Source organism: Dromiciops gliroides, chromosome 3 (genome assembly GCF_019393635.1).
Source record: "Dromiciops gliroides isolate mDroGli1 chromosome 3, mDroGli1.pri, whole genome shotgun sequence".
NCBI classification, from domain to species: domain Eukaryota; kingdom Metazoa; phylum Chordata; class Mammalia; order Microbiotheria; family Microbiotheriidae; genus Dromiciops; species Dromiciops gliroides.
In genome coordinates, this window is record NC_057863.1 from 670,267,991 (window position 1) to 670,280,097 (window position 12,107).

Here is a 12,107-nt window from a genome sequence, read left to right on the forward strand (position 1 = left end):
GTCCTGTGTCCACAGTCAAAATCCCAGGACGCCAGAGGGACCTGCCCAAAGGAATCCTGCCCACGATGACTCACAGCATCCCTCGATGACTGGAGGCCTCCCCACTTCGCTAGGTACTGAAAAGATACAGCTAGTTGTGGAATCTGGGACAGCGAGCCCTAACGAAGCCATCATAGATGGTGTGAAATGCTGGTCCCTGTCTTTGTGTCCAAGGGGACCCGTCAGCACCACTCTCATTCATAAGGAGCTTGGCTTGGGCCCCGATCCCACACGATGTCAGTTTCTCTCCCCACTTTGACCTGAAAGACCCGGTCCTTCACACGGAGATTTTTTACTCCAGTGAGAACGAATGAATGAAGTCAGTGGGAGGAGGGAAGGAGAGAACAAGTACTGATTAAAACATCTGCTTACTGTGGGCCTGACACTGGGTGCTTCTTACCAAAATGTTCCCATTTGATCCTCAGAACAACCCTGGGAGATAGGTTCCATTATTATCTCTATTTGACAGATAAGGAAACTGAGGCAGATAGCAATGAAGTGATTTGCTCAGGATCACAAGGCTTGTAAAGTTCCAAGACTGGATTTGAATTCAGGTCTTCCAGCCTCAGGTTCTATTCAATGTGTCACCTCGCTGCCTAGGTGGGGGAGACTGGCCAAAAAACCGGCCCATTGCCTGGGAGCATGCTCAGTCAGCTCTCATGGACCCTGACCTTTAGGGAAGCTGCTTCTTGGAGTGCAGGATTCCAGGTAATGGAAGGGTCCTGCCCTGGACTCAAAGCATGGAGGGGAAGGGAGACCAAGAGAGAGAGAGAGAGAGAGAGAGAGAGAGAGAGAGAAGGAGACAGAGACAGAAAGAGAGACACAGAGAGAGAGGCAGGGAGAGAGAGACAGAGAGATACAGAGAGAGAGACAGAGAAAGAGACAGAGGGAGAGGGAGACAGAAAGGGAGACAGAGAGACAGAAAGAGAGAGAGAAATAGAGGGAGAGGGAGAGGGAGACAGAGACAGAGAGACAGAGACAGACAAAAACAGAGAGACAGAGTGCGGAGGGAGGTAGGGAGGGAGATGTGTTTGGACAGTCCTGTCATCTTCATCCCCCTGCCCAGCAGGCAGGCACCTGAAGCCAGGTCTCTTGGGCAGTGATGTTTTTTCTACTCAGCGGGTCATCCTTTCCTCCTCTGGGGTGCAGGAGAACAGGAGATCCATCAGACTATGTGACAGCCAGCCTCGTCAGCTCCAAGGGCATAGAGAGAACATCTGGGCTATAGCGGACACACTCGTGAGGGCATCGAAGGGCCAATTTACGAGGTGTCTGAAGGATGGAAAGATGCCCAAGATATGGGGAAAATCTTAAAAATGCCCCAGCAGCAACTGAGTGAGCGCCAACAGCTAGGGCATTTCTCTGCCCGCCTTCCCAGCCATTCACCCATGAATTGAGGGCACCCTTGATGAGGGCAGATTGCTAAACATCATTCTACCCCAGAGCCCATCTCTACCATTCTGCACCTTACTGGGAGATGGACAGAAGGTTCCCTCGGTGTTGATTCTTTTTTTTTTCTTTTTCCAGTGAGGCAATTGGGATTAAGTGACTTGCCCAGGGTCACACAGCTAGTGTTAAGTGAGGCTGGATTTGAACTCAGGTCCTCCTGACTCCAGGGCCAGTGCTCTATCCACTGCACCACCTAGCTGCCCTTGTGCTGATTCTTGGTTGCAGATTACCAACAAGCATAAGATTCAGAAAGTGAAAGGCCCTGCACCGACCGGAAGTCAGCCTTCCATTCAGCCAGGTCATTCCGGATTCTTTGAAAGGACACTAGGGATAGATCGCCCTCTACTACGGAACATCCCTCAGGGCAAAGCCCAGGGATGGGAAGGCCTTTCACTCTCAGGCGCTCACCCCTGGGATGGAGCAAAACCTGCCTAGGATCCACCCAGGTTGCGGGACTACATTTGCAAGTAAAATGGCTACTTGTTAACAAACACAGGAAATCCTTGGGGGAAACCTTCTGTACATTGTCTCAAATTCAGTGAAGCCCATTTTTCCTAGATACTCAGTAACAACCGAGCTGCTAAGTTGCTACAATGTCTCCCAGGGAGGAGAATTTGGCAAAGCCTGAGACTGCATCTCGCAAATGCTTGCCCAGTGCAGGCCTCACATAGGAACACAAATACAAACAAAACAAGCAAGACAGGCCGCCCCTCAAAGAGCTTCCAGTCAGATGGGGAGAGGGAGGGGCAGAGGAGCCAGGAGCTACTCTGTCTAGACAAGCAATGGGTGGGACAGGCAGGCACCCGCATGAAATGTATCCTGTGGAAGGTGGGCCAGGGAGGATGGTGTCTGTGGGGAAGAGGGGGAGTGTCCCAGACCCGGCTCACTGGGCTGCAGAGTGCTCTAGTGCTCTATCAAATGTCCCCATGCAGACATACTCAGTTGAATGCACCAGTTCTGACATTGCCTCCCTTGTCTCTGCCTCCTTGTTCTCTCTGGGGTTTTCCCAATGCTTATTACCCCGCTTTGGGAGGGCATCACTATCCCTACCCGTTCTCTTCCCTTCCCCTCCCCCCAACAGAAGCCATCTCTTGTAACAAATGTTGTTGTTGCTGTTGAGCCATTTTCAGTTACATCCATGACCCCATCTGAGGTTTTCTTTCTTTCTTTCTTTTTTTGGCAGGGCAATGAGGGTTAAGTGACTTGCCCAGGGTCACACAGCTAGTAAGTGTCAAGTGTCTGGGGGGTGGATTTGAACTCAGGTCCTCCTGAATCCAGGGCCGGTGCTTTATCCACTGCACCACCTAGCTGCCCCCCATCTGAAGTTTTCTTGACAAAGATATGAGAGTGCTTTGCTATGTGTCCAGCTTATTTGACAGATGAGGAAATTGAGACAGTGTTAAGTGGCTTGCCCAGGGTAACACAGCTAGGAACTGTCTGAGGTCAGATTTGAACTCAGGAAAAGGAGTCTTCCTAACTCTGGGCCTGGCGCTCTACCCACTGCAGCGCCCCCTAGCCAATCATCTTGTAACAGATATGTATAGATGTTAAGGGCTAAAATTCTAGCTAAACTGTCTAAAATATCTAATGAGTGGTCGCCAATAAATTATAAACTTTAGCAAGAGTTAGACTTTTAAGCATTTATTAAGGAGAATAAGAATTTGGTAAAGTGAGAGAAAAAGGCCTAGATTCCTATCTATTAAAGGGAGAGCACATTTCTAGCTCCGCTCTCCACCAGAGTCCAGAGGAAAGAGAGCGAGCCTGAGCGCCAGTCTCTTCCTTCCTCCTCCCACTAGCCCGCGTCACTTCCTGACTCCTGGTCTTGCCCTCAAAGACCTTCCCTTCATGGGCAGAACTCTTCTACAGTAAGTATCCAGCAGGTGGCGTTATTCCAATCGTTACAGTCCCCCCTGTTGTTCCTCAAGAAACAAAATATTTCCTTGACGGAACAGTAAAAAGAATATAATAACTATTGCTAACTAATAATATGTGAACAACAATATAGAAAAGGAAGAGAGGAAAGTTTTGTCCAGAGGGGCGATTTTTTTTTGTCCTCATGAACCGACGCTTTGACATTAGTCTTGCAAAGGGAGGGCCTCTGCAGAGAATACATGTTACAGATGGTGTATATTATAACAGAAAGAGAAAAAAAAACAACAAAAACAACAAATCAAAACTGTTCATTTAAAGTCTCTGAAAGTCTTTTCTCAGATGTCCTCTAGGTGTAGTCGTGGAATGGAAGTCTTTTCAGGGGTTGATGTGTGGATGCTGGTAATCAGCCAGGAAAATTTCCTACAAAATTGAGCTTAACACAACTTTAAAATAGCTTTGTCAATAATCAAATCAAACAATGAAAGTTCTCAAAAACATGTCTAAGGGAATACAGAATCTTAGTTGTTACACATGAAACATATAATAAAACAAAAATTGAACCATTTTTTAAAATTATAATATTACTATAGTCCCCCCCTTATGGAGGGTAATTGAGAAGACAATTGCTGCGATATTAATATTTAAAAATAATTTTTATCTTTGTTTCATCACTTTTTGCATCATCTGCCTAATTATCCTCATGCCATTATGAGAAATTAAAAAATCTAATATAATTGGTAACAGGTGTCAAGGCCAAATTCAACACTGTATTTATCATGACACCTGAGATAATTATGGGGGTTACCATAAAAGAACAGAGAAATGATGGGATATGAGCATTCCCACACTTGAGCAATATGTACTGCCCATACAGTATGCCAGGCTTAAAATAGGTGGATGGAATATATGTCCATGCCACCGAACATATTGGAAGAAACTGAGTCAGACTTAATCAGATGCATGGGATTGAGATGTCCATGGCATCAGGCATATAGGAGGGAGCATAGAAGCCAGGTGTAGAAGTGAGATGGGTGGGATGAATACTTCCAGCCATCTGTACAATATTGTGGGGAAAAAGAGAATAAAATATTAAACCAAGAGAATCCAACCTCAACATTTGTCAAAAGCCGTTCCCTCGGCCATACCTTGACTTCATGCATGTCTCTCCCCTCATGTGACAGTTCAGTGTCTGCTCTTGCATGTATTCCTCTTGTGATTGGATGGCATCTTGGCCAACTGGCATCTGATAACTCAGAATAAAGGCAATTAATATCTTAAATGATAAGTTCCCATAATCCAAGTCTCATATGGATTTAAAAATTGAGGATAATAAATGATTGCAAAAAATGTGAATACATCTTGACTCAGAACACAATATATAATTATGCAACAATTTCAAATAATACCCCTTTTTTTTAAACTTAGTATACAATTACTTTTTGAAAAATCTGAACATATTTAAATACAAGTTAAAGCACAACACAATCCCAAAGAAAACTTTTACAAATGTTCCCCTCTTTTTTTTTTTTTTTTTGGAATATGCTTATCAAAAATAATACTTCTAGAATCAATTTACACTTGCCATGGCAACCAATTTGCCAGGGAAATGCTTTAAAGAGTTTGATCAAATAATCAGTTGAGAAAAATAACAAAAACAAATAACTCAGAATATGGGAGCACAATACTCCTAGAATTAACATTGTATTATGAAATCAAAACCATCTTGCAATGTTTCAAAATTAGAGATGAATAAATAGAAAAAAAATACACATGGAACAATAAAAGACAATGAAATTCAAACTAGGGAAATCTAAATGAATATGAACTTAATATTAATAAGAGTATTATAAAATATAAACTTGATCACATGACTATAAAAAACTTTTACAGATATTCTCCTTGTTTTAGAAACTAAGTATAAGACCCAATCTCAAAAGCATGAAAATCTCTATGAAAATAAACCCATACCATTAATTTCAAAATGTATATGTAATGGCATAGAAATCCTATGTAACCTCTGAACTGACCTTAATACTCTGAGTAAAGTTAGAACACTTTTGATTCCGATATCTAAAATCCCCAATACTCATATCAATACCTTGCTGCTTACTTCCACATTTCTGTAAAATATATACCCTTCCATGGCAAAAGAAGCGGAGTCTTGAACTATGTTGATTGTCATTCTTATTCAGCTTAAGTTTTTCTTCTTTAACCCCTCTATATTGTCTGTCAGGCTTTTCACCATACAAATGCTTTATAAGATTACTAATTAAAGACAAAAGCAGGTTAGCAAAATTATGAACAAAACGAGCATATCTGGAATTTAAAGGGTTTTCTAAGATTGTCTCAAAAGCACAGCCAGGCTGGGGAAGAGCTGAGCCTGAAACTGCAAATGTAGTTAGAGAAAGTTGAGCATGTGCATCAGTTCTCTGGACTTCCCAGGCAGGGGAAGCAATGGGCTTGGCCATGGGAGGAGTAGAGGGTGGGGTTTGGAGAGGAGGGGAGGGACCAGCGCAATTAGAATCAGACTTGATTTTGAACTCAGGCCTGGATTCCTCTTCCCCCACTTTGCCTCCAGGTGCTAGGGGATTAAAAGCTTCTAGAGGGTGGGTCATTGCCTCCAGGCATGCAAAATTAGAGCAACAATTAGTGTTAGAACTGGGAAAAGCTGCAGGAATCTCTTCAGGTTTCTCTGAAAAAGCATGGTTGGGAGAGGGGGAGATATTTCTTTGTGGGAGTACATTGCTGGCTCTTCTAACACAAATAAAAAGAAAAATAGAAAATCCACAAAAACAAAGCATTAACATGATCTTATCTCCCATTTGTCTGGTTAAACAGACTAAAATCAAAAATAGGGTAATTAGGGAGTTTAAAAGGTCCATTTGAAAAAATTTAAAGGAAAACACAGCCAGTACGCCAGTACTTAGCAGTTAAAGGGAGAGGGAGGGGAAATTTCTTACCCAACCAGAAGATCAGAAGACTGAGGGTTAGCTTTCCTCTTCGTGGTCAGCCATCTGTTAAGGGCTAAAATTCTAGCTAAACTGTCTAAAATATCTAATGAGTGGTCGCCAATAAATTATAAACTTTAGCAAGAGTTAGACTTTTAAGCATTTATTAAGGAGAATAAGAATTTGGTAAAGTGAGAGAAAAAGGCCTAGATTCCTATCTATTAAAGGGAGAGCACATTTCTAGCTCCGCTCTCCACCAGAGTCCAGAGGAAAGAGAGCGAGCCTGAGCGCCAGTCTCTTCCTTCCTCCTCCCACTAGCCCGCGTCACTTCCTGACTCCTGGTCTTGCCCTCAAAGACCTTCCCTTCATGGGCAGAACTCTTCTACAGTAAGTATCCAGCAGGTGGCGTTATTCCAATCGTTACAGTGATAAGCCAACAGCTCCCTGCCTCCCATCCATCCAAGGTCCATCTTGACCTCCTTCCCTTGGGGTGGCACAGCAGTGAGACCCGGAGACCACCAGACTCTGAAGGACTAAAGATGTGTGCTCCAGGAGCCAATAGAAAGGCCCAGGACCTATAGAGTAGAGGGTAGGAAGAGGAGAGGGCCTGGCCCTGTGCCAAGGGCTAGGGTTGGCAGGAAGATGCCCACAGGGCTCCCCAGCACCCTCCAAATGCCAGGAGAAACTGAGTAAGGCTGTGAGTGCAGCAGACAGATCCCTTGGGGGGGCTTTGGAAAAGGCTTGGACAAGAGTCTTCCAGAATGAACAAGCATGCATGGCCAAATTCAAGGGTTCCTACTTCCATTTGAGTTAAGTTAGAGGAGGAGGAGGGGGCTAACATTGGGAGGGAGCAGGGCAGGCCTCCTACAGAAGGTGGCAGTTGAACTGGGCCTCCAAAGGTGGAAGGTATCCTAATAAGTGGAGATGAGGAAAGAGTGTTTTCCAGGCTTGAGAGAGAGCCTGTGCAAAAATGTGAAGCCTTGAGCAACAAGTCAGCCAGTACGGAGCACAAATGAAGGGGATGGAAAGTGTCTTGAGTCTGGGATGGTCAGTGGAGGCAGACTTGGAAGACTTGACCCTGGTGGTAACAGGGAGTGACGTGGTCAGACCTGGACTTTAGAAAGATGAAGCTGGCAGCAGAGTGGAAGACAGGCTGGAGTGGGGAGAAGTGAGGAAGCCCCAGTCTAAGCCCAGGTGAGAGGAGAAGAAAGCCTGGGACAGGGTGGTGGCATCACTAGAGGGAAGGGAGGGGAAAGGATTTAGGTGCCTACTGTGTGCCAGGCATCATCTACTGTGTGCCAGACACCTGCTAAGCACTTGCCAAATATCATTTCACTTGAGCCTTACAACAACTCTGGGAGGTGGGGACTATCATTAGTCTCTTTTTAGAGCTAAGGAAACCGAGGCCAACTGAGCCGAAGTAACCCAACTCCCAAGTGTCAGAGGTGGGAGGGATTTGAACTCAGGTCCTCCTCGGTTCAGGGCTGGTGCTCTGTCCACTATACCACCTCGCTGTTCCTCCTCCTCTCCCTGCTGGAGGTTGAGGCTGCCCAGACAGTCGGAGGCTTGGGGGGGGGGGTGGCTCTACTGGAAGATGAGCAAGAGATAGTCACTACTTCTTGCCCTAGAGTTGGCATCCTTGGCAGACAGCTTGACTCTTTGGGCATCATTTCATGATACCAAGTTTGAACCTGCCTCTAGATCATTCCGTCTTATCGCCCTCATTCTGTTCTTCAGTCCCAGTAGAGACTGATTCGAGTCTCCCGGGACAGTCACAGTGGCAGCTCCAGGCTGAGCCCTGGAGGTCTGGCTCCGAGGCCCCTCACTCCTGGTCACCCTCCTCTGAGATGTCTCAGCTGAAGGAAGGCCCTGGAAGAAGCTCTTGCAGACCATGTGACCCCCCACTGGAGCCCTAGCCTATCAGCACCATGCTTGGCACATGGATTTCCTCTTCATACATGTTTGCTAACTTGATGTGGAAATCTTTGGAAAGTGTCTGTGACCTGAAGAAAAGTGAAATTAAGGTCCTTGGCAAATCATTCTCTATCACTATTGCTACCACCTCAAGTAGGTAAGGGAAGAAAGGAACATTTCTACAGTGCCCGCTAGGTGCCACACAGTGCCAGGCACTGTGCTAAGTGCTTTACAGATCTGATCTGATCTTGTTGGATCCTCACAGCAACCCTTCAGAGATAGGGGCTAATATTATCCTCATATGACAAGTGAGGAAACTGTGGCAGATGGAGGTTTTTAAGTGACTTGTCCAGGGCCACACAGCTAAGAACCTGAGACTGGACTGGAGCTTGTTTTCCTGACTCTGGGCACTGTGGAATCATCCAGCAGCCTCTGGGAACCATGTCTTCAGGGACATATGGTGGCCAGGTGGGAGATCAAAACCTGCTAATGGTGGCCTACCAGCCATCCTCCAGCCTCCTGGACAGGCTCCAGGGAAGAGAGAATACTCTGGAACCCTTGGCCGCATGACTCAGCAGCCAGAGACCAAGGCAAAGCCGGCAGGAGGGAGTCGGCCAGGCACACAGTAGGTGTTTCACAACAGTTTATGGAATTGGATTGACTGGGTTGGCCTGTGAAAGATGAAATGACCAAGGAAACAAAGGTTCAAGCTTCTGAGCATTTGGATTTGTCAAGCGTGAATGTCAATTGTCCAGCAAATCAGGAGCAGTCGCTTTCCTCAGCTCAGTCCTGGACCCTGACTCCAAGGGGAGACACTTAGGTAAAAGACAGTCAAGAGGACAGATGACTGAAGAGGCACACAATCCAAGATTAGGCAACCGGCTTTCTAATCGCAGGAAGGATTAGGGATTTTCCAAGTGAGGAAGAAGAGAGCAAACAGATGCAATCCCCGGATTCAGAAAGAGAGGTGTGCCCGTGCCCATGGCAGAGAAGGCAGTCCCATTCAAGTTAGCTCAGCAGCTGCCTGCAAAGCCCCGGGCAGTGGAGGATTAAGTACAAACAACAAGCTTTGGGCTTGGCTGAGAGACACTGAGGCCTGAGGGGCAACTAGGGTGTGGCCACAGGGAGCCACCCACCACAGCTGGAAGCTTCCCTTTTCTCCAAGGAGGGGAAGGTGAACTGGAGTGGGGGAGAGACTGGGGCAGGCAGACCCCAACGGCTGTTGTCATCTTCCAGGTGTGAGGGGGGTCGGGGCTGTCAGAGGACAGAGAGGGCATATTGGTGAGATGCTGTAGTGACTTGGCCCTCACAGGATCTAGGAGATAAAAGAGAAGAGCCAGCCAGGGTGGGAGCCCGAAGGACTGAGAGGATGGGAGTGTGGAAGTGTGGAAGTGGGGGGGTAGTTTGGGGGGAAAGGCAATGAGTCCAATTTGAGGCATGTTGAGTTAAAGACCGGTCCAAGATGTCTGAAAGGTAGCTGGAGATGGCAGATGAGGTCAGCAGAGAGACTGGGGCAGGCAAGGAGATCTGGGCATGGTCAGCATGGAGCAGGTCATTCAATCCATGGGAGCTGACAAGATGATCCAGTGCAGAAACACTGAGGAAGAAGAGGGCCTAGGAGGGAGCTCTGAGGGCCCCCTACAGTCAGAGGAGTGGTCTGGAGCAGGACGCGGCAGAGGAGACTGAGGAGGAGAACCAGGCGAGACCTGAGGTCCTGCAAACCCAGAGAGAAGAGACTGGCTTGGAGGAGAGAGGGACCCACAGTATCCAAGGAAAGGAACAAACACTTATTATAGGCCAGGCAGGGTGTTCAACACTTTATATATATGTCACTTGATCTTCACAATAGTCCTCTGACGTAGGTACTATTATTATCTCCATTTTACCAATGAGGAAACTGAGGCAGACAGAGGTTAAGTGACTTGGTCAAGGTAATGCAGCTAATGTGTCTGTAGCTGGATTTGAACTCTGGTCTCCTTTTTTGTCTGTTTATTTAGCATTTTGTTTGTGCCTAATTACATGTAAATACAATTTTAACATCCATATAAAATACTTTGTGTTCCAGATTCTTTCTTCCTTCCCACCCCACCCCCTTTAAGGAGGCAAGCAATTCAATGTAAGTTATACATGTGTAGTTATGCAAAGCGTTTCCATATCAGTCCAGTTGTAAAAGAAAACAGACCCCAAAAATCTCAAGAAAAATAAAGGTAAAAAAGGATGCTTCCCTCTGTATTCAGACACCATCAGTTTTTTCTTTGGGGATGGATGGCGTTTTTCACCCTAAGTCCGTTAGAGTTGTCTCGGCTCCTTGTATTGTCACAATTCTGGTCTTCTTGACTCTAGGCCCAGTACTCTGGGCCCCACAATGCTGCTTTAAGAGAGCTCAGGAAGGCTGAGCATTGAGAAAATGTCATTAGATTTGGCAACTAAGAGGTTGTTAGCAACTCATTTGAATGTGGAGGGAGTAGAAAGAAGTGAACAGAAGGTGTAGATAGCCTAGGAGGAGAGAGAGTTATGAAAGGATGATGGCCACTGGGGATGAAGAGATCCAGTGACTTGGCCATGCTTGTAAGCAGCAGGGAAGCAGTCAGAGAGAGTGGGGATGATGGAGGGAGCACTCTGCTGGGGCAGGCAGGAGGGATGATGGAGGGAGCACTCTGCTGGAGCAGGCAGGAGGGATGATGGAGGGAGCACTCTGCTGGAGCAGGCAGGAGGGATGATGGAGGGAGCACTCTGCTGGAGCAGGCAGGAGGGATGATGGAGGGAGCACTCTGCTGGAGCAGGCAGGAGGGATGGGTGCACACACCTTGTGTAGGCTGAGGTAGGGCATAACTTAGGAGATGGGCACCTCTTCACAAGAGACCCAGGTGAAGGAACAAGCCAGTGTCTATATTCTTTGACCTTCTTCCTTTATAGAATGGGAAATGACCAGAGTGGAAAGAGCCTGGTGCAGGTTGGAGGCAGAGTCTGGGCATGACTCCAGGTTTCCTGGGTGCCAGTCCAGAGCCTGGTGAATCAAGCCCCTGAAGCCTCCCTCGGGGCTGTCCCTGCCGGAAACAAAGCTGCCTTGTCCAGCTTCTCCCTTCTCTCTGTGAAGCTGCCAACACTGCCGTGAAGAGCTGGGGGTGGGTCTGCCCTTGCTCTCGGGGCATTTAGCCCAAAGGGAAGGGCTCGGCCCGTCTGGGCTCTGTTCAGGTTTCTTGGTCCTCCTTGGTGCTTGGGTGCCCCTTGGCAGAGCTGCTGGGGCAGGGCTCTCCTTAGGGTGCGGCTCTGGAGCCCTGGGCGCCCTGAGATCCTTGGCTTCCTGGGCAGGGAGGACCCATGGCTGATCTGATGGAGCCTGCTGTCGCCCTCCCCTCAAGAAGAAAGACTCCTACCAGAGGGTCAGGGTGCCCTGGACACCGGCTGTCCAGCGCTTTGGGGTCAGGGAAAGGAGTGAGAGCAGATAGAGCTGCCAGCAGGGATTGGCTGGCAGACAGAGGGCCCATACACACCCCCCGGGAGTAGCTGCTGCCCCCACAGCATTCAACCACCAATCCAGACAATCCAAGGACCTGGCTGGCTGTGGCCTCCTCCCAGCTTTCCCAGGGGCAGGTGCCTAGGGCAGGCAGCTGGGAGCTAGGACTTCTTCCTTTGACTGTGAGAGACAGAGGGCTAGGTCACATGACTGGTGCCTGCCTGGAGGAGGGGAGGGGGCTGGACCATAGCTCAGCCCACAAAGGACACGGGAAGGTGGGGGGAAGCTGAGGGAAAGCCTTTACTTGGGAGCACTGAGCCTGGCCTGGGGCTGGGAGGCCCCTGGGCTGTCCCCAACCAGGCCAGCAGAGCCAGGCGGCCCTTTCTGGGTAGGCCCAAGGCTGCCAGATGGGCACCAGCCGCGGCTTG